We start from the raw sequence: 23,976 nt of genomic DNA on the forward strand, positions 1-23,976 counted from the left end.
GGGGGCTGTGTGGGTGGTGTGAGGAGGCATGGGGTATGTAGAGGGACATCCAGGGGGCTGTGTGGCTGGTGCGAGGAGGCATGGGGTATGTAGAGGGACATTCAGGGGGCTGTGTGGCTGGTGTGAGAAGGCATGGTGTATGTAGAGGGACATCCAGGGGGCTGTGTGGCTGGTGTGAGGAGGCATGGTGTATGTAGAGGGACATCCAGGGGGCTGTGTGGCTTGTGTGAGGGGCATGGGGTATGTAGAGGGACATCCAGGGGGCTGTGTGGCTTGTGTGAGGGGCATGGGGTATGTAGAGGGACATCCAGGGGGCGATGAAGCTGGTGTGAGTAGGCATGGGATATGTAGAGGGACATCCAGGGGGCTGTGTGGGTGGTGTGAGGAGGCATGGGGTTTGTAGAGGGGCATCCAGGGGGCTGTGTGGGTGGTGTGAGGAGGCATGGGGTTTGTAGAGGGGCATCCAGGGGGCTGTGTGGCTGGTGCGAGGAGGCATGGGGTATGTAGAGGGACATCCAGGGGGCTGTGTGGCTGGTGTGAGGAGGCATGGGGTATGTAGAGGGACATCCAGGGGGCTGTGTGGCTGGTGTGAGGAGGCATGGGGTATGTAGAGGGACATCCAGGGGGCTGTATGGCTGGTATGAGGAGGCATCGGGTATGTAGAGGGGCATCTAGGGGGCTGTATGGCTGGTGTGAGGGGCATGGGGTATGTAGAGGGACATCCAGGGGGCTGGTGTGAGGAGACATGGGATGTGTAGAGGGACATCCAGGGGGCTGTGTGGGTGGTGTGAGTAGGCATGGGATATGTAGAGGGACATCCAGGGGGCTGTGTGGGTGGTGTGAGGAGGCATGGGATATGTAGAGGGACATCCAGGGGAGTGTGTGGGTGGTGTGAGTAGGCATGGGATATGTAGAGGGACATCCAGGGGGCTGTGTGGGTGGTGTGAGGAGGCATGGGATATGTAGAGGGACATCCAGGGGGCTGTGTGGCTGGTGGAAGGGGCATGGGGTATGTAGAGGGACATCCAGGGGGCTGGTGTGAGGAGGCATGGGATGTGTAGACGGACATCCAGGGGGCTGTGTGGGTGGTGTGAGTAGGCATGGGATATGTAGAGGGACATCCAGGGGGCTGTGTGGCTGATGTGAGGAGGCATGGGGTATGTAGAGGGACATGCAGGGGTCTGTGTGGGTGGTGTGAGGAGGCATGGGACATCCAGGCGGCTGTGTGGGTGGTGTGAGGAGGCATGGGATATGTAGAGGGACATCCAGGGGGCTGTGTGGGTGGTGAGAGGAGGCATGGGATATGTTGAGGGACATCCAGGGGGCTGTGTGGCTGGTGGAGAGGGCATGGGGTATGTAGAGGGACATCCAGGGGGCTGGTGTGAGGTGGCATGGGATGTGTAGAGGGACATCCAGGGGGCTGGTGTGAGGTGGCATGGGATGTGTAGAGGGACATCCAGGTGGCTGTGTGGGTGGTGTGAGTAGGCATGGGATGTTTAGAGGGACATCCAGGGGGCTGTGTGGCTGATGTGAGGAGGCATGGGGTATGTAGAGAGACATCCAGGGGGCTGTGTGGGTGGTGCGAGGAGGCATGGGACATCCAGGGGGCTGTGTGGGTGGTGCGAAGAGGCATGGGGTATGTAGAGGGACATCCAGGGGGCTGTGTGGGTGGTGCGAAGAGGCATGGGGTATGTAGAGGGACATCCAGGGGGCTGTCTGGCTTGTGTGAGGGGCATGGGATATGTAGAGGGACATCCAGGGGGCTGTGTGGCTGGTGTGAGGAGGCATGGGGTATGTAGAGGGACATCCAGGGGGCTGGTGTGAGGAGGCATGGGATGTGTAGAGGGACATCCAAGGGGCTGTGTGGCTGGTGTGAGGGGCATGGGATATGTAGAGGGACATCCAGGGGGCTCTGTGGCTGGTGTGAGGGGCATGGGATATGTAGAGGGACATCCAGGGGGCTCTGTGGCTGGTGTGAGGAGGCATGGGGTATGTAGAGGGACATCCAGGGGGCTCTGTGGCTGGTGTGAGGAGGCATGGGGTATGTAGATGGACATCCAGGGGGCTCTGTGGCTGGTGTGAGGAGGCATGGGGTATGTAGAGGGACATCCAGGGGGCTCTGTGGCTGGTGTGAGGAGGCAGGGGGTATGTAGAGGGACATCCAGGGGGCTCTGTGGCTGGTGTGAGGAGGCAGGGGGTATGTAGAGGGACATCCAGGGGGCTCTGTGGCTGGTGTGAGGAGGCATGGGGTATGTAGAGGGACATCCAGGGGGCTGTGGGTGGTGCGAGGAGGCATATGGGGTATGTAGAGGGACATCCAGGGGGCTGGTGTGAGGAGGCATGGGATGTGTAGAGGGACATCCAGGGGGCTGTGTGGGTGGTGTGAGGAGGCATGGGGTGTGTAGAGGGACATCCAGGGGGCTGTGTCGCTGGTGTGAGGAGGCATGGGGTATGTAGAGGGACATCCAGGGGGATGTGCGGGTGGTGCGAGGAGGCATGGGATATGTAGAGGGACATCCAGGGGGCTGTGTGGGTGGTGAGAGGAGGCATGGGATATGTAGAGGGACATCCAGGGGGCTGTGTGGCTGGTGGAGGGGGCATGGGGTATGTAGAGGGACATCCAGGGGGCTGTGTGGCTGGTGAGAGGAGGCATGGGATATGTAGAGGGACATCCAAGGGGCTGTGTGGGTGGTGTGAGGAGGCATGGGATATGTAGAGGGACATCCAGGGGGCTGTGTGGGTGGTGAGAGGAGGCATGGGATATGTAGAGGGACATCCAGGGGGCTGTGTGGCTGGTGCGAGGAGGCATGGGGTATGTAGAGGGACATCCAGGGGGCTGTATGGCTGGTGCGAGGAGGCATGGGGTATGTAAAGGGACATCCAGGGGGCTATGTGGCTGGTGTGAGGAGGCATGGGGTATGTAGAGGGACATCCAGGTGGCTGGTGTGAGGAGGCATGGGCTATGTAGAGGGGCATCCAGGGGGCTATGTGGCTGGTGTGAGGAGGCATGGGGTATGTAGAGGGACATCCAGGTGGCTGGTGTGAGGAGGCATGGGGTATGTAGAGGGGCATCCAGGGGGCTGTATTGCTGGTGTGAGGGGCATGGGGTATGTAGAGGGACATCCAGGGGGCTGTGTGGGTGGTGCGAGGAGGCATGGGGTATGTAGAGGGACATCCAGGGGGCTGCGTGGATGGTGTGAGGGGCATGGGGTATGTAGAAGGGTATCCAGGGGGCTGCGTGGCTGGTGTGAGGGGGCATGGGATATGAGGATGGTGGCCGACACAACCTCTTTAAAGACGATAGCACGCCATTTTAAAATCTGTCATGGGAGAAATCCTAAAACATTTATGGTACGTGGTATCGATGTCATCCATAGTGGCATTAGGGGTGGAAATGTAAAAAAAACTTCTGGCTCAAAGGGAAAACAAATGGATAGTGGAACTGGGAACAATGACACCAAATGGCCTTAATGAGGCCCTGAGCTTCACCCATTTCTTTAATAGATATAATCTTTGTGGTATTTTTATACAATTGTATGTGTTGATTTTAATTTGTTTTCTTTGTCATTTGTAACTTTCTCCATCCATAGTCTATATGCACCATCTATATGGATCACCTACATATGGTTAATCAATATGAGGATACTACGAGCAACAATTAAATTGGACTAAGAAAATTGATTTTTGTACTGACAGAATCGTGTTGCAATTATAGGAAAATGACACTTCTTACTCTAACACATTTTTGCATTATTAAGTAGTTGCGTTACTATACTTGTCTTAATGCATTGCTGTGTTCTCTTTGGCGAGCGCGCGGGTGCTGTGCCTCCCCTTGCCTCTGCGTCATGCACGGCATCTGCATGGTGTCTGCACATGTTCGGGGGTCATGGCAACGTGTCCTTGTTCCCGGTCATGCGTGGTTCACCTTGATGGCCATGCGTGACGCATCTGGCTCGGGCGGTTCAGCGTGCATGCGCTGATGGTTCAGGAGATGATTGGTCCGTTGTGGTCACGTGACCGCAGGCCCTAAAGTATATTTAAACAGACATGGAAGGTCCTATTAAACAATCCCCCCGAGGAAGCCATAGGATATACCACGCGAAACACGCATTGGGGTCCTTGTTTATTCTGGGTGCTGATCTAATATGGGTAAGAGTGCAATATAATTCTTTAGCATTTCTTCATAGGGCACTATAGGCCATATGGCACGTGGTACATATCCATAGTGATGAAATATGCCATAATTTTGTACCAGTGCATAAATGCCTTGAATACGAGCACTTCTTGCACTTTGTCCCAATAGATATTTAACATCTATTATTATGTTGTATATGTGTCACCCAGTTTGGTTGTCTGTGTGTCGTCCTTTTTAATCATGTCTGTCTTTTCTGTATATTGTTTACAATAAAGTTTTTTGATTCTTTGCCATATACTCTGTATTTGGTTCGTTTTTGCTATATAACAGCAGAAACCAGTCTGGGGGCGTCTCCTGCCAGAGAAAATATAGAAATAGTCCATGGATGAGTTCAATGGATCCAGCAGATGAGGGACACAACACAATCCAACGTGGCAGCTTCTATCAATCCACACGCGCCACGAGGGTCTGGCCGCAGCCTGAGACCCTCCAGCGTCAGGAGGCACCACGCAACTGACTGGGCCAAACATGAGTCTATTGTTCTGTCTACTGGGATCAGCCCCTGGATGGGGAAAGGGTTCACACCCTCTAGATGCAACAAGAGATGTTGACCTAGGCCTGAATACATTACAGTCCATGAACACAGGCCGGGGGAGGGACACGCTGTTAGGCTGTGTGCCCACGATGCGTTTAAGCACCAGCAAAAACTCTGCAGAAACGCTTAAACGCTTGGTAGAAGGCCTGCCATGTTCCCCAATGATAATCTGTGCTGTGCACATGCTGCAGAAATTTCCGCTGCGCATTATCACTGCGGAAAAATACACAGCATGTCAATTAATTTTGCGGACATGCAGCGTAATTGCTGTAATTGACTTGCATTGAAACGCATATTATCCGTGTCAGTATATTTGCACACATGGATAATATGCGTTTCTATGTGCGGATGGTACGCGGGTGTGGAGGACAGGAGACTCTCCTCCGGACCTGTGTACCATAGAACCTGTGAAAAAAAGAATAAAAAATAAATATTATACTTACCTTCTGATGGCCCCCGCTCTCCTAGTCTTCACTTGCCGGCAGCGTGCTGTGGACTGAAGGACCTGCGCTGACGTCATTTAGTCATGTGACGGCAGGTCCTTCAGTGTACCGCGAGCTGGGGAAAAAAACGCAGCACTACCAATTATTTTGCGGAAGCGCTGCGTTTTTGCCGCCAGTGACTTGCATTAGAAGGCATGCATTCCGCTTCACTAGATAAGCACATGCGGAATACAAGCGTTCAATGTGCGGATGGTACGCAGGTCTAGAGGAGAGAAGACTCTCCTCCGGACCCGGGCACCATAGACACTGTGAAAAAAAGAATAAAATAAAAAATAAATGTTATTTACCTTCTGGCGGCCCGCGCTGCACTCGTCCTTCCATGCCGGCAGAACGCGATGGACTGAAGGACCTGCGCTGACTTCATAGTCATGTGACGGGTCACGCGACGCTGACGTCGGCAGGTCCTTCAGTGTCCCGCGATCTGCCGGCAGCCAGAACGGAGCAAAGCAAGACACTGGGGGCCATCAGAGGGTAAGTATAGATTTATTTTTTTATTTTTTACCATTCTTTTATGGTCACACTATATATGCCGTTTGCATGGATTTATATAGTGTGACCAAGTTGTCAAGCACTTTCCAAGTGATGCTAAAATCGCTTGTAAAGCGCTTGTCAACCCGCATGCGGAAATGCAAGTGAAGAACGCTTCACATCAGCATGTCCCTGGCAGGAAAACGCATTTACAATCCACATGTACAATCCGCATGTGCAATCCGCATGCAGAAATGCAAGTGAAGAACGCACTGTTAGTCATATTGGATAAAACAAGTTGCTGAGGTTAGGACCACCAGGGACCCCAATGTTACTTAGGAAAGACTATGTCCATGTTTAATAAAAAAAAATTCACTTATGCATAGCACAGATCTGTCCATCCATTCATGGATTCTGTATGGGGCTAATAAAAATAGGCCATCACAGCACTCGGCTGTCACTTATGTATATAAATGCATAGAAAATATTAACTACTCGAGCTAAATTGCTGCATTGTCACCTTAAAAGAACTCTGCACCTGATTAATGTCTTGATGAGAGGGCGGGGGTGAAGGACGCAGCTCCTGATTCATTAAGAGACATATTCATCAGAAGCGTCTGATGGCTGGACAGCGCCTCCATGCTATGCCACTGACTGGAGTAGGATTTGTAGCTTCCACCGCTGCTCATGATGAAGTTGCCAAACAGCAGTCATCACAACCCGGCCCACTTACCCATAAAAATGCCATTAGAAAGCAAAAAGGTGCAACGTTTTTACATAGTCTTCAGTTGCATCCAAATTATACGATTGAGCATTTTATAACAGAATTCTGGAGTAAACACTATGATGAATAGGGTCCTATGGGTTTTGTTCCGTTTAAGCTGAGTTGATGCAGGTCTGTGCTATGACGTCAATTCAAGTTAAGAAACCCTTTTATCTACAGGTGCATCTCACTAAATTAGAATATCATCAAAAAGTTACTTTGTGTCAGTTCTTCAATACAAAAAGTGAAACTCATATATAGAGTCATTACACACAGAGGGATCTATTATATAGTCATTACACACAGAGGGATCTATTATATAGAGTCATTACACACAGAGTGATCTATTATATAGTCATTACACACAGAGGAATCTATTATATAGAGTCATTACAGACAGAGGGATCTATTATATAGAGTTATTACACACAGAGGGATCTATTATATAGAGACATTACACACAGAGGGATCTATTATATAGAGTCATTACACACAGAGGGATCTATTATATAGAGACATTACACACAGAGGGATCTATTATATAGAGTCATTACACACAGAGGGATCTATTATATAGAGTCATTACACGCAGAGGGATCTATTATATAGAGTCATTACACACAGAGCGATCTATTATATAGAGTCATTACACACAGCGATCTATTATATAGAGTCATTACACACAGAGGGATCTATTATATAGAGTCATTACACACAGGGATCTATTATATAGAGTCATTACACACAGAGGGATCTATTATATAGAGTCATTACACACAGAGGGATCTATTATATAGAGTCATTACAGACAGAGGGATCTATTATATAGAGTCATTACAGACAGAGGGATCTATTATATAGAGTCATTACACACAGGGATCTATTATATAGAGACATTACACACAGAGTGATCTATTATATAGAGTCATTACACACAGAGGGATCTATTATATAGAGTCATTACACACAGAGGGATCTATTATATAGAGTCATTACACACAGAGGGATCTATTATACAGAGTCATTACACGCAGAGGGATCTATTATATAGAGACATTACACGCAGAGGGATCTATTATATAGAGTCATTACACGCAGAGGGATCTATTATATAGAGTCATTACACGCAGAGGGATCTATTATATAGAGTCATTACACGCAGAGGGATCTATTATATAGAGTCATTACACGCAGAGGGATCTATTCTATAGAGTCATTACACGCAGAGGGATCTATTGTATAGAGTCATTACACACAGAGGGATCTATTATATAGAGACATTACACGCAGAGGGATCTATTATATAGAGTCATTACACGCAGAGGGATCTATTATATAGAGTCATTACACGCAGAGGGATCTATTCTATAGAGTCATTACACGCAGAGGGATCTATTCTATAGAGTCATTACACACAGAGGGATCTATTTCAAGTGTTTATTTTTGTTAATGTTGATTATGGTTTACAGCCAATGAAAACACAACAGTTATTATCTCAGTAAATTAGAATACTTTTATAACAGCTTGAAAAATTATTTTAAAACCAAAATGTCCTACTGAAATGACTGTTCAGTAAATGCCCTCAGTACTTGGTCGGGCTCCTTGTGCATCAATTACTGCATCATTGCGGCAATGTGGCATTGAGGCAATCAGCCTGTGGCACTGCTGAGGGGTTATGGAAGCCCAGGTGGCTTTGATAGCAGCCTTCAGCTCATCTGCATTGTTGGGTCTGGTGTCTCTCATCTTCCTCTTGACAATACCCCATAGATTCTCTATAATAGATTATAATAAATAGATTCTCTATGGGGTTAAGGTCAGGCGAGTTTGCTGCCAACCAAGCACAGTGATACTGTTGTGTGTAAACCAGGTACTGGTACTTTTGGCCGTGTGGACAGAGGGAAGCATGAAGTGCTGTAAAATGTCCTGGTAGACGGCTGCGCTGACTTTGGTCTTGATAAAACACAGTGGCCCTACACCAGCAGATGACATGGCTCCCCAAACCATCACTGATTGTGGAAACTTCACCCTAGACCTCCAGCAGCTTGGATTGTGGCCTCTCCACTCTTCCTCCAGACTCTGAGACCTTGTGGAGTGTGTCAGTGACTGCCTTCTGGACATCTGTCAAGTCAGCAGTCTTCCCCATGATTGTGGAGCCTACTGAAACAGACTAAGGGACCTTGTTAAATGCTTAGGAAGCCTTTGCAGGTGTATTTTGTTAATTATTCTAATTTACTGAGATAATGACTTTTGTGTTTTCATCGGCTATAAGCCATAATCATCAACATTAACAGAAATAAACACTTGAAATAGATCCCTCTGTCTGTAATGACTCTATATAATATATGAGTTTCACTTTTTGTATTGAAGAACTGAAATAAATTAACTTTTTGATGATATTCTAATTTAGTGAGATGCACCTGTATTATTAGAATTATCACACCAGTACACCTGTTTTCTCATTTGCAAGATTTAAGTAAACCTTGTATGATATCTTTTTCATTTGTGAATGTCCTTATACTTTCAAGCAGAACCTAGACACCCACAATGCAATAACCCATCGATCACTACAAGCCCTCCGTTTTCCATGGATATCCATATTATGGACTGTGTATACTTTTCTTATGCCTGAACTGCGCACCCCTCGGTGAAGACTGAGTTTTTTTGGGGCATCTTATGGTGGTCTCAGGATATGAACACCCCCTGATCTGCTTGAAAATATAACTGAAATAAAGTGTTGAGAAAAAAATTCAAATATCACGTTGACCCTTCAAGTCACTGTCTTGTAAATCTCTATCACTTCTCCACAGAATAGGTGATTGGTCTGAAATCACTCAGGGTGTAAAGAGACTCTGTCATCACAGAATAACTAATTAAACCAATGGCAGCCCCTCAGTATATCATGGCACCCTGTATTTTGATTGTCAGCTGTAGCTTCATAGACTCGAGTGGGGGTCTCAAACATTTGGCCACAGAGGCTGCTTGAGGTCCTCAAAAAATCCACTCCAATCTAATGTGGTAAATTATAAGGACTCTCTCGGCTGCGCTCTGTTACGTTTATCCCTGCGAGGCTCCGCCACTTTTTGAAAAGCTGAATTCCAGTCACCCCAGCACCAAACTGTACAGAATGGAGGCTGCAGAGAGATCCTCTAAAAATCCACTCCGATCTAGACAGCTCACTAGTGAATCAGCTAGAATGGAGTTGCTAAAATGAGGTCCTCAAAAAATCCACTCCAATACAATGTTGTAAATTATGAGGACTCTGTTGCTGCGCTGTGTTACGCTTTTCCCTGCGAGGTTCCGCTCTCTTTAAAAAAAAATTGATTTCAGTCACCTCATCACCAAACTGTACAGTTTGGAGGCTACAGGGAGGTCCACAAAAAAATACACTCCGATCCAGACGGCTCAATGAAGAATCAGTTAGAATAGAGTTGCTAAAATGAGGTCCTCAAAAAATCCACTCCAATCCATTACTGTTAATTATGAGGACTCTGTCGCTGCGCTGTTACGTTTATCCCCGCGAGGCTCCGCCCACTCTCGAAAGACTCAATTCCAGTCACCTCAGCACCAAACTGTACAGTTTGGAAGCTACAGGGAGATCCTCAAAATACCCACTCCGATCTAGATGGCTCTCTAGTGAATCAGCTAGAATGGAGTTGCTAAAATTAGGTCCTCAAAAAATCCACTCCAATCTTATGTTGTAAATTATGAGGACTGTCGGCTGCACTCTGTTATGTTTTTCCCCACGAGGCTACACCTACTCTTTGAAAAACTAAATTCCAGTCACCTCAGCACCAAACTGTACACAGTGAAGGCTACAGGAAGATCCTCAAAAAACCACTCCGATCTAGATGGCTCACTAGTGAATCAGCTAGAATGGAGTTGCTCAAATGAGGTCCTCAAAAAATCCACTCCAATACAATGTTGTAAATTATGAGGACTCTGTTGCTGCGCTCTGTTATGTTTCTCCCTGCGAAGCTCCTCTCACTATTTGAAAAACTCGATTCCAGTCACCTCAGCACAAAACTGTACAGTTTGGAGGCTACAGGGAGATCCTCAAAGTACCCACTCCGATCTAGACAGCTCACTAGTGAATCAGCTAGAATGGAGTTGCTCAAATGAGGTCCTCAAAAAATCCACTCCGATCTAGACGGCTCACTAGTGAATCAGCTAGAATGGAGTTGCTCAAATGAGGACCTCAAAAAATCCACTCCAATCTTACATTGTATATTATGAGGACTGTCGGCTGCACTCTGTTATTTTTTTCCCCGCGAGGCTACACCTACTCTTTGAAAAACTAAATTCCAGTCACCTCAGCACCAAACTGTACAGAGTGAAGGCTACAGGAAGATCCTCAAAAAATCCACTCCGATCTAGATGGCTCACTAGTGAATCAGCTAGAATGGAGTTTCTCAAATGAGGTCCTCAAAAAATCCACTCCAATACAATGTTGTAAATTATGAGGACTCTGTTGCTGCGCTCTGTTATGTTTCTCCCTGCGAAGCTCCTCTCACTCTTTGAAAAACTCGATTCCAGTCACCTCAGCACCAAACTGTACAGTTTGGAGGCTACAGGGAGATCCTCAAAATACCCACTCCGATCTAGACGGCTCACTAGTGAATCCGCTAGAATGGAGTTACTAAAATGAGGTCCTTAAAAAATCCACTCCGATCTAGACGGCTCACTAGTGAATCAGCTAGAATGGAGTTGCTCAAATGAGGTCCTCAAAAAATCCACTCCAATACAATGTTGTAAATTATGAGGCCTCTGTTGCTGCGCTCTGTTTTGTTTCTCCCTGCGAAGCTCCTCTCACTCTTTGAAAAACTCGATTCCAGTCACCTCAGCACAAAACTGTACAGTTTGGAGGCTACAGGGAGATCCTCAAAGTACCCACTCCGATCTAGACAGCTCACTAGTGAATCAGCTAGAATGGAGTTGCTCAAATGAGGTCCTCAAAAAATCCACTCCGATCTAGACGGCTCACTAGTGAATCAGCTAGAATGGAGTTGCTCAAATGAGGACCTCAAAAAATCCACTCCAATCTTACATTGTATATTATGAGGACTGTCGGCTGCACTCTGTTATTTTTTTCCCCGCGAGGCTACACCTACTCTTTGAAAAACTAAATTCCAGTCACCTCAGCACCAAACTGTACAGAGTGAAGGCTACAGGAAGATCCTCAAAAAATCCACTCCGATCTAGATGGCTCACTAGTGAATCAGCTAGAATGGAGTTTCTCAAATGAGGTCCTCAAAAAATCCACTCCAATACAATGTTGTAAATTATGAGGACTCTGTTGCTGCGCTCTGTTATGTTTCTCCCTGCGAAGCTCCTCTCACTCTTTGAAAAACTCGATTCCAGTCACCTCAGCACCAAACTGTACAGTTTGGAGGCTACAGGGAGATCCTCAAAATACCCACTCCGATCTAGACGGCTCACTAGTGAATCCGCTAGAATGGAGTTACTAAAATGAGGTCCTTAAAAAATCCACTCCGATCTAGACGGCTCACTAGTGAATCAGCTAGAATGGAGTTGCTCAAATGAGGTCCTCAAAAAATCCACTCCAATACAATGTTGTAAATTATGAGGCCTCTGTTGCTGCGCTCTGTTTTGTTTCTCCCTGCGAAGCTCCTCTCACTCTTTGAAAAACTCGATTCCAGTCACCTCAGCACCAAACTGTACAGTTTGGAGGCTACAGGGAGATCCTCAAAATACCCACTCCGATCTAGACGGCTCACTAGTGAATCCGCTAGAATGGAGTTACTAAAATGAGGTCCTTAAAAAATCCACTCCGATCTAGACGGCTCACTAGTGAATCAGCTAGAATGGAGTTGCTCAAATGAGGTCCTCAAAAAATCCACTCCAATACAATGTTGTAAATTATGAGGCCTCTGTTGCTGCGCTCTGTTTTGTTTCTCCCTGCGAAGCTCCTCTCACTCTTTGAAAAACTCGATTCCAGTCACCTCAGCACAAAACTGTACAGTTTGGAGGCTACAGGGAGATCCTCAAAGTACCCACTCCGATCTAGACGGCTCACTAGTGAATCCGCTAGAATGGAGTTACTAAAATGAGGTCCTTAAAAAATCCACTCCGATCTAGACGGCTCACTAGTGAATCAGCTAGAATGGAGTTGCTCAAATGAGGTCCTCAAAAAATCCACTCCAATACAATGTTGTAAATTATGAGGCCTCTGTTGCTGCGCTCTGTTTTGTTTCTCCCTGCGAAGCTCCTCTCACTCTTTGAAAAACTCGATTCCAGTCACCTCAGCACCAAACTGTACAGTTTGGAGGCTACAGGGAGATCCTCAAAATACCCACTCCGATCTAGACGGCTCACTAGTGAATCCGCTAGAATGGAGTTACTAAAATGAGGTCCTTAAAAAATCCACTCCGATCTAGACGGCTCACTAGTGAATCAGCTAGAATGGAGTTGCTCAAATGAGGACCTCAAAAAATCCACTCCAATCCTATGTTGTAAATTATGAGGACTGTCGGCTGCACTCTGCTATGTTTTTCCCCGCGAGGCTACACCTACTCTTTGAAAAACTAAATTCCAGTCACCTCAGCACCAAACTGTACAGAGTGAAGGCTACAGGAAGATCCTCAAAAAATCCACTCCGATCTAGAAGGCTCACTAGTGAATCAGCTAGAATGGAGTTGCTCAAATGAGGTCCTCAAAAATCCACTCCAATACAATGTTGTCAATTATGAGGACTCTGTTGCTGCGCTCTGTTATGTTTCTCCCTGCGAAGCTCCTCTCACTATTTGAAAAACTCGATGCCAGTCACCTCAGCACCAAACTGTACAGAGTGAAGGCAACAGGAAGATCCTCAAAAAAATCCACTCCGATCTAGATGGCTCACTAGTGAATCAGCTAGAATGGAGTTGCTCAAATTAGGTCCTTAAAAAATCCACTCCAATACAATGTTGTAAATTATGAGGATTCTCTCAGCTGCGCTCTGTTATGTTTCTCCCTGCGAAGCTCCTCTCACTCTTTGAAAAACTCGATTCCAGTCACCTCAGCACCAAACTGTACAGTTTGGAGGCTACAGGGAGATCCTCAAAATACCCACTCCGATCTAGACGGCTCTCTAGTGAATCAGCTAGAATGGAGTTGCTCAAATGAGGTCCTCAAAAAATCCACTCCGATCTATACGGCTCACTAGTGAATCAGCTAGAATGGAGTTGCTCAAATGAGGTCCTCAAAATATCCACTCCGATCTAGACGGCTCACTAGTGAATCAGCTAGAATGGAGTTGCTCAAATGAGGTCCTCAAAAAATCCACTCCAATACAATGTTGTCAATTATGAGGACTCTGTTGCTGCGCTCTGTTATGTTTCTCCCTGCGAAGCTCCTCTCACTATTTGAAAAACTCGATTCCAGTCACTTCAGCACCAAACTGTACAGAGTGAAGGCTACAGGAAGATCCTCAAAAAATCCAATCCGATCTAGATGGCTCACTAGTGAATCAGCTACAATGGAGTTGCTCAAATGAGGTCCTTAAAAAATCCACTCCAATACAATGTTGTAAATTATGAGGACTCTCTCAGCTGCGCTCTGTTATGTTTCTCCCTGCGAAGCTAATCTCACTCTTTGAAAAACTCTATTCCAGTCACCTCAGCACCAAACTGTACAGTTTGGAGGCTACAGGGAGATCCTCAAAATACCCACTCCGATCTAGACGGCTCTCTAGTGAATCAGCTAGAATGGAGTTGCTCAAATGAGGTCCTCAAAAAATCCACTCCTATCTATACGGCTCACTAGTGAATCAGCTAGAATGGAGTTGCTCAAATAAGGTCCTCAAAATACCTACTCCAATCTAGACGGCTCACTAGTGAATCAGCTAGAATGGAGTTGCTCAAATGAGGTCCTCAAAAAATCAACTCCGATCTAGACAGCTCACTGGTGAATCAGCTAGAATGGAGTTGATTGTTTGAGGACCAAAAATAATCAACTCCAAACTAGACGCAACCGAGCCGCCACCACATATATGGCTGTTGTGTGCGCACAGGACCTGTGATGAGGTCACAGGAGGGGAGGAGTCAGGGGTCACATGATCAGGGGCCTCAGTGGATGCAGGACGGTTGAGCCTAGAATGTATGGGCTGTAGTCAGGTCCTGGAAGGAGCCCATACATTCTGGAAGATAGCAGAATCTATGGGCTCCTGTCAGCCGGGCCGGCTCCAGGTTTCTCTGGGCCCCGGGCGAAAGAGTCTCAATGGGCCCCTATAACACATACCACGATTCATGATGCACAGATACCGCAGAGAAATATATATATATATATATATATATATATATATATATATATATAGTACAATGCAAAGATTTCACTTCTTACATTACATGAGTGATATCTATTGTAAATTCCACAATAGCTCAGAAACCGGCGAATCGCTCCACACAGAATACTGGCCCCCATAAAATGCTCCATACGGAATACTGGCCCCCATAAAATGCTCCATACGGAATACTGGCCCCCATATAAGGCTGCATACGGAATACTGGCCCCCATATAAGGCTGCATACGGAATACTGGCCCCCATATAAGGCTGCATACGGAATACTGGCCCCCATATAAGGCCCCATACGGAATACTGGCCCCCATATAAGGCCCCATACGGAATACTGGCCCCCATATAAGGCCCCATACGGAATACTGGCCCCCATATAAGGCCCCATATGGAATACTGGCCCCCATATAAGGCCCCATACGGAATACTGGCCCCCATATAAGGCTCCATACGGAATACTGGCCCCCATATAAGGCTCCATACGGAATACTGGCCCCCCATATAAGGCTCCATACGGAATACTGGCCCCCATATAAGGCTCCATATGGAATACTGGCCCCCATATAAGGCTCCATACGGAATACTGGCCCCCATATAAGGCTCCATACGGAATACTGGCCCCCATATAAGGCTCCATACGGAATACTGGCCCCCATATAATGCTCCATACAGGATACTGGTCTCCTTATAAAGCTCCATACAGGATACTGGCCCCCTTATAAAGCTCCATACAGGATACTGGCCCCCATATAACGCTCCATACAGGATACTGGTCATCTTATAACGCTCCATACAGGATACTGGCCCCCATGTAATGCCCCATGCAGGCTGTTACCCCCCACATAATGCCCCATACAGGCTGTCCCCCCCTTATAATGCTCCATGCAGGCTGTTACCCCCCACATAATGCCCCATACAGGCTGTCCCCCCCCCTTATAATGCTCCATGCAGGCTGTTCACCCCACATAAAGCACTATGCAGGCTGTCCCCCCCCCTTATAATGCACCATGCAGGATGTACCCCCCCTCTTTATAAGGCCCCATGCAGGATGTCACGCCCCCTCTTTATAATGCCCCATGCAGGATGTCACCCCCCTCTCTTTATAATGCCCCATGCAGGATGCCACCCCCTCTCTTTTTAATGCCCCATGCAGGATGTCACCCCCTCTCTTTATAATACCCCATGCAGGATGTCACCCCCCTCTCTTTATAATGCCCCATGCAGGATGTCACCCCTCTCTCTTTATAATGCCCCAATGCAGGATGTCACCCCCCCTCTCTTTATAATGCCCCATGCAGGATGTCACCCCCCCTCTCTTTATATTGCCCCATGCAGGATATCACCCCCCCTCTCTTTATAATGCCCCATGCAAGATGTCACCCCCCTCTCTTTATAATGCCCCATGCAGGATGTCACCCCCTCTCTTTATAATGCTCCATGCAGGATGTCACCCTCCTCTCTTTATAATACCCCATGCAGGATGTCACCCCCCTCTCTTTATAATGCCCCATGCAGGATGTCACCCCCCCTCTCTTTATAATGCCCCATGCAGGATGTCACCCCCCTCTCTTTATAATGCCCCATGCAGGATGTCACCTCCTTTCTTTATAATGCCCCATGCAGGATGTCACCCCCCCTTTATAATGCCCCATGCAGGATGTCACCTCCTCTCTTTATAATGCCCCATGCAGGATGTCACCTCCCCCCCTTTATAATGCCCCATGCAGGATGTCACCCCCTCTCTTTATAATGCCCCATGCAAGATGTCACCCCCTCTCTTTATAACGCCCCATGCAGCATGTCACCCCCTCTCTTTATAATGCCCCATGCAGGATGTCACCCCCTCTCTTTATAATGCCCCATGCAGGATGTCACCCCCCTCTCTTTATAATGCCCCATGCAGGATGTCACTCCCCCTCTCTTTATAATGCTCCATGCAGGATGTCACCTCCTCTCTTTATAATGCCCCATGCAGGATGTCACCCCCCCCTTTATAATGCCCCATGCAGGATGTCACCCCCCCTTTATAATGCCCCATGCAGGATGTCACCCCCCCCCCATATTATGCCCCATGCAGGATGTCACCCCCCCCATATTATGCCCCATGCCTCCAAACATTAAAAAAAAATCAAATACTCACCTCACTCCTCCTCACCTGCTGCAGCTGCTCGGGTCCGGACTCCAGCGTCGCCGGTATCTTCCCGCTCTGCGCTCCCTGTGACGGCTCAGGGGAGCGCGCGGTGGAAAGACATCACCGCACCCTCTGACCTGAGACGTCACAGGGAGTGCAGAGCAGGAAGACAGCGGATCTGCGGAGGCACGGGGAGAGGTAAGTATCCGGCTGCCGGGGCCCTGAGCAAGCGGGGGAGAAGGGCGGGCGCTGACACCGCTCTCCTCCGTCCATAGCCCAGCGCGGTGCGCGACCGCCAGTAGGCCCCTCTGCCTGCTCAGGGCCCCGGCACTTGCCCGGGTGCGCCGGGTGTTGATGCCGGCCCTGGAGCCATACATACCAGGATATGGAAATCTAACAGTAGCTGCTGCATTTCCCACCCTAGGCTTATACTCAAGTCAATAAATTTTCCCAGTTTTTTGTTGTAAAATTAGGGGTCTCGGCTTATATTCGGGTCACTGCGCACAGACTGCTTGTGACCCCTGGCTGCAGCTGGCTCTTGCTTCCACTTATGTCACGACTATTTGCGGCTGCAGCCAGGGAGTCGCCTGTTTCGCGTTCCACAGTGAGTGATGGGCTGTGGGCGGGGTTATCCCCCATCCCGTCACACCCGGCATCCACAGCACGCGCATTCATTGACAGAGCGCGCGGTGGATGCTGGGTGTGACACGATGGGGGATAACCCCGCCCACAGCCCGTCATTCACCGTGGTACGCGGAACAGGAGACCCCTGGCTGCAGCTGCAAATAGTCGTGATGTAAACGGAAGCAAGATCCGGCTGCAGCCGGGGGAATTATGTGCTGGCTGTGCGTGGTCAGCGATGTTGTCACAAGCAGTATTGACAACATGACGTAATTACAAAATTCATTAGGGGCCCCGGGGGGATACATTGGGGGGTTAATTTAAAGTAGTGCACAACCCATTTAAACACTGCTTCGCTGATTAGTCGCGCCTGGTCGGCCGCATACATATTCTAGAATACCCAATGCGTTGGAATCGGACCACCATCTAGTATATATATATATATATATATATATATATATATATATATATATATATATATATATATATATATACTAGCTATTGAACCCGTTCTTCGCCCGGGTGGCGAGCATTTTTATTGGTATATGGTCTCCCATGCTGGTATGTGCTGCCCTCCTCCTTGTATTTGTGCTGCCCCCATCCTGTCCCCACCATCCAATCCTGGTATGCGTGGTACCCCTCATCCCAAATCCTGGTATGCGTGGCACCCCTCACCCCAATACTGGTATGCGTGGCACCCCTCACCCCCAATCCTGGTATGCGTGGCACCCCTCACCCCCAATCCTGGTATACGTGGCACCCCTCACCCTTAATCCTGGTATACATGGCACCCCTCATCCTTATCCTGGTGTGTATGGTATCCCTCATCCTGGTATGCATGGCACCCTATCCCTCACTCCCAATCCCGGTATGCGTGGCACCCCTCACCCCCAATCCCGGTATGCGTGGCACCCCTCATCCCGGTATGCGTGGCACCCTTCACCCCCAATCCCGGTATGCGTGGCACACCTCATCCTTATCCTGGTGTGTATGGTATCCCTCATCCTGGTATGCATGGTACCCCATCCCTCATCCCTATCCTGGTGTGTATGGTATCCCTCATCCTGGTATGCATGGCACCCCATCCCTCATTCCCAATTCCGGTATGCGTGGCACCCCTCATCCCCAATCCCGGTATGCATGGCACTCCTCATCCCCAATCCAAGTATGCCTGGCACCCCTCAGCCCCAATCCCGGTAAGCTTGGCACTCCTCACCCCCAATCCCAGTATGCGTGGCACACCTCACCCCTCATCCCGTTATGCTTGGCACCCCTCACCCCTCATCCCGGTATGCGTGGCACCCCTCATCCCTATCCTGGTATGTATGGCACCCCTCATCACTATCCTGGTGTGTATGGTATCCCTCATCCTGGTATGCATGGTACCCCATCCCTCATCCCGGTATGCATGGCACTCCATCCCTCATCCCCAATCCCGGCATGCGTGACACCCCTCATCCCCAATCTCGGCATGCGTGGCACCCCTCATCCCCAATCTCGGCATGCGTGTCACCCCTCATCCCCAATCCCGGCATGCGTGGCACCCCTCATCCCCAATCCTTGTATGTGGGGCACCCCTCATACCCAATCCCAGTATGCGTGGCACACCTCATTCCCAATCCCGGTATGCGTGGCACACCTCATTCCCAATCCCGGTATGCGTGGCACCCCTCATTCCCAATCCCGGTATGCGTGGCACCCCTCATCCCCAATCCCTGTATGCGTGGCACCCCTCATCCCCAATCCCGGTATGTGTGGCACCAATCCTGGTATCTGTGGTACCTGTCACCCCCCAATCCTTGTATGTGTGGTACCCCTCACCCCCTAATCCTGGTATGCGTGGTACCCCTCACCCCCCAATCCTGGTATGCGTGGTACCCCTCACCTCCAGTCCTGGTATGTGTGGTACACCTCACCCCCAATCCTGGTATGTGTGGTACCCCTCACCCCCCAATTCTGGTATGTGTGGTACCCCTCACCCCCCCCCAATCCTGATATATGCATGGTCCCCTCACTCCACAATCCTGTTATGTGTGGCCCCCTCATCCCTTTCACATTGTACACACATAAAAAAAAAAATAAACAGTTATACTCACCTTTCTTCTCTGTACTCCAACGTTGCTGCGTCCTCTCTGCCGGAGGCCGGGGGAGGAGTGCGGCGCCGGAGCACCGCGCTGTACGGCGCCACTTTGCTGAAGACACATTGTAAATGTGTCTTCAGTAAAATGGTGCCGGGTAGCGCAATGCGCATGCGCCGGTCCGACGCCTTCACTCCGCCCCCGGTCTCCAGCGAAGAGAGGCGCCGCGGCAACGCTCCTCCCGGTCAGGTAAGTATGTAAGTATGGCGCCGGAGATCGCGGTATGCGTTCAGTGTCTACGCATACCGCGATCTCCGGCGCCATATACTCCTCTTACCTGTAACGGCTGGATGCCTGCTTCTCTCTGGAGCCAGACTGCGCGTCACGCATGCGCAGTCTATCGAGGCTTCAGACAGAGACACGCATGCCGCCTTATATTATAGATATAGATATATATATATATAGTCGTGCTCAAAAGTTTACATAAAACGGCAGAATTTTTCCTTTCTTGGCCTTGTTTCAGAGAATATGAATGAGAACAAAAAAACTTTTCCTCCACTCATAGCCATTGGTTGGGTGAAGCCATTTATTGTGTTTTCTCTTTTTAAATCTTAATGACAACCAAAAACATCCAAATGACCCTGATCAAAAGTTCACATACCCTGGTGATTTTGGACTGATAACATGCACAGAATTTGACACAAATTGGTTTGAATGGCTGCTAAAGGTAACATGCTCACCTGTGACCTGTTTGCTTGTAATCAGTGTGTGTGCATAAAAGCTGAGTGAGTTTCTGGCATCCAGACAGACTCTTGCATCTTTCATCCAGCCACTGACGTTTCTGGATTGTGAGTCATGGGGAAAGCGAAATAATTGTCGAGTGGAGAAGATTTTTTTTTGTTATCATTCATATTCTCTGAAACAAGGCCAAGAAAGGAACAATTCTGCCGAGGTATGTAAACTTTTGAGCAGAACAGTATATACAAACATATATATATACATACAGTGACAGGTAAAAGTTTGGACACCTCTGGTCAAAATTACTGTTATTGTGAACAGTTAAGCAAGCTGAAGGTGAAATTATCTCTAAAAGACCTAAATTTAAAGATGACGCATTTACTTTGAATTTTAGGCAAAAATATATATATACTGTTGTTTTTTACATTTTAAAAATTACAAAAATGAAAATGGGCCAATGCAAAAATTTGGGCATCCTTGGAAATTTGTGTGCTCAGATAACTTTGACCAAGGTTTCAGACCTTAATTAGCCCATTAGGGTTATGGCTTGTTCACTATCATCGTTAGGAAAGGCCAGGTGATGCAAATTTCCCAACTTTATAAAAACCCAGCCTCGTCTAAACTTGTGCTAAAAAAAACAGCAGCCATGGGTTCTTCTAAGCAGCTGCCTAGCACTCTGAAAATGAAAATGGTGGAGGCCCACAAAGCCGGAAAAGGCTATGAGCAGATAGAAAAGCGTTTTTAAATTGCCCTTTCCCCAGTTCGAAATGTAATTAAGAAATGGTAGTTAACAGGAACTGTGGAGGTCAAGATAAGGTCTGGATGACCAAGCAAGATTTCAGTGAGAGCTGCTCATAGGATTGCTAGAGAGGCAAATCATAACCCCCACTTGACTGCATAAGATCTTCAGAGACACCTGCACAAATATGGCCTTCATGGAAGAGTCATCAGAATAAAACCTCTCTTGCATCCTCACCATAAAATTCAGTGTCAGAAGTATGCAAAAGAACAGCTAAACAAGCTTCATGCACTTTGGAACCGATGAGGTTAAAATAGAACTCTTTGGCCACAATGATCTAAGGTATGTGTGGAGGAAAAGGACACAGAATTTCAGGAAAAGAAAATCTCACCAACCATTAAGCATGGGGGTGGGTCAATCATGCTTTGGGGTTGTGTTGCAGCCAATGGCACGGGGAACATTTCACAGGTAGAGGGAAGAATGGATTCAATGAGATTTCAACAAATTCTTGATGCAAACATAACACCATCTGTAGAAAACCTGAATTTGAAAAGGGGATGGCTTATACAAATGGATAATGATCCTAAATACAAGTCAAAATCGGCAATACCTCAAAATCCGCAAGCTGAAGGTTTTACAATGGCCCTCACACTGCCCTGATCGGAACATCATTGAAAATCTGTGACTAGACCTCAAAATAGCAGTGCATGCAAGACGACCAAGGAATCTCACAGAACTGTAAGAATTTTCCAAGGAAGAATGGATGAAAATCCCTCAAGCAAGAATTGAAAGATTCTTTTCTGGCTACAAAAAGCGTTTACAAGCTGTGATACGTTCAAAAGGGGGCGCTACTAGGTACTAACCATGCAGGGTGCCCAAACTTTTGCATCGGCACATTTTCCTTTTTGAAATTTTTAAAATGTAAAAGATGAAAAAATATATATTTGTTTTTGCGCAACATACAAATTAAATGTGTCATCTTTAACTTTAGGCCTTTTAGAGATCATTTCATCTTCAACTTGCTTAACTGTTCACAATAACAGTAATTTTGACCAGGGGTGTATACATACAGGGTGGTCCAAAAGTAGGTGGCCAGAAAATAATAACATTTATTTTGATTTATATATAAAATTATATTTACTAACACAAGCATAACATTGACAATTACATTTTATTCTGAACAATAATACAAAAGTCCTTAAATGTTATCAGCGCAGGGGCTCAAACTGTTTTCCATTACAATTTGCACAGCTTTGAAGTCGCCTCTTACGCTTCGACAAACTTTTTTGCACAAGTCTCTTTGGGTATTAATTTCTTGAAATGCATCTCTTATGTAATTTTTCAAATCACTGACACTTTTTGGTTTTCGACTATAAACTTTGTCCTTGAGTACTCCCCAAAAGAAAAAATCCATTGGGGTCAAGTCTGGTGAACGTGCCGGCCAATCAAGTGGGCCTCTTCGGCCAATCCATTTATTAGGAAATGTTTCATCAAGATACTCGCGGGCTACTCTTGAATAATGTGGAGGGGCCCCATCTTGTTGGAAATAACAAAGGTCATGTGAATTAGCCTGTTGCTGTAACTGGGGAACAACTTGATTCATTAGAATTTCAAGATACTTATCTCCTGTGACTGTTCCATCAAAAAATATTGGTCCTAAAACACCAAAACTTGAAATACCACCCCAAACATTGACACCAGGCTCATTTAGTTGTTGCTCTAATGTTAAAGCTGACTCGCCCCCTGGGCCGTGGGGCACCCGGAACCGGGCTTCTGTATGATGCTGGGGGTAGTAGTGGCAACCCGATCCCGTGGCTCAGGGTGGTCAGACCAAATACTGTGGCAGTCTATTAATAGATTTGTGAATGTCCGACTACGCCACCCGTGGATTGCGGTCAGAGATAACCGCCGCTGCGAGGCAGACCACTGAGGCTGGTATTGGTGTGCAGCACAGGGGTAGGACAACTCCCCATGGGAAGAGTGTAGCCTCAGGGCAGTGTAGGTGGATGCTGGGGGTGATAATGCCGGCCGCGATAGTAAAAGTTCAGAGCCCGTTTCAAGCAGTCCTGGGTCTTTATTGTAGATGTTATTAATGACCCAACAGTAGTACCGGTTAGGAATGGGCCTGGGTATCTGAGAGCATTCGGGCGAGCCCCACTGGTCAGGGTGAGTGTGTAGGCCTACCGTTCTCTCTATGCTTTTTCTGACTATCCCCCTCTTCGTAGTGTAATAGCCCACGTCCCTGAGCTGGCCGTGAACTTCTCGCCTGTATGGCTTGCGACTCGGGCCTTGGGTACCTTTTTGCTTTCTCCTCGCTGTACTGGTCCCTCTGTGTGGCAGAGGCCCCAGTCTTCTTAGGCCAAGGGACCTGAAATCCCTCGAGGGTTGGTTCTCTGCTGCTGGGCTTGATAACCCAGGGCAGCCTTGGACCCCAATGTCCGGTTAGATTGGTTCTCTGCCAGGACCGGCTCTCATCGCCTCTGTTCCTGGCTTGTAGTTTCTCCTCTGCCTCACGGACTCCTCAGCTGCTGCTGACCTGTCCCTCTTCTCTGAGAACTCGTCTGGTCACTTCAGAAGTGGGTTCTGGCCTCCCTAACCCTGCCCCAGTTCCAGCTTTTATAGGGCAGCCAGCTCCCCCTACTGGCCTGGGACAGGAGGTGCTGCATGCTAATGGTCCCTAACCAGGGAACCTCCCTCCTGCTCTCAGACACAGACTTTAATATTTGTAGCATCCAGGCCTGGGGTGACATTCCCCCCTAGTAAAATTTAGTACTCCGGACTAAACACATTTTTAGGGAACACAAATACAGGGTATAAACAATAACATAACATATATAAAAGTACATTTTGTCCTTAAGGTCACGGCGCTTCCGTGACCGGGTGTCCATATCACCCAATAAGGTGAAGTTTTGGAA

Source organism: Phyllobates terribilis, unplaced genomic scaffold (genome assembly GCF_046119375.1).
Source record: "Phyllobates terribilis strain yellow unplaced genomic scaffold, ASM4611937v1 Scaffold_309__1_contigs__length_2245554, whole genome shotgun sequence".
Lineage (NCBI taxonomy): Eukaryota > Metazoa > Chordata > Amphibia > Anura > Dendrobatidae > Phyllobates > Phyllobates terribilis.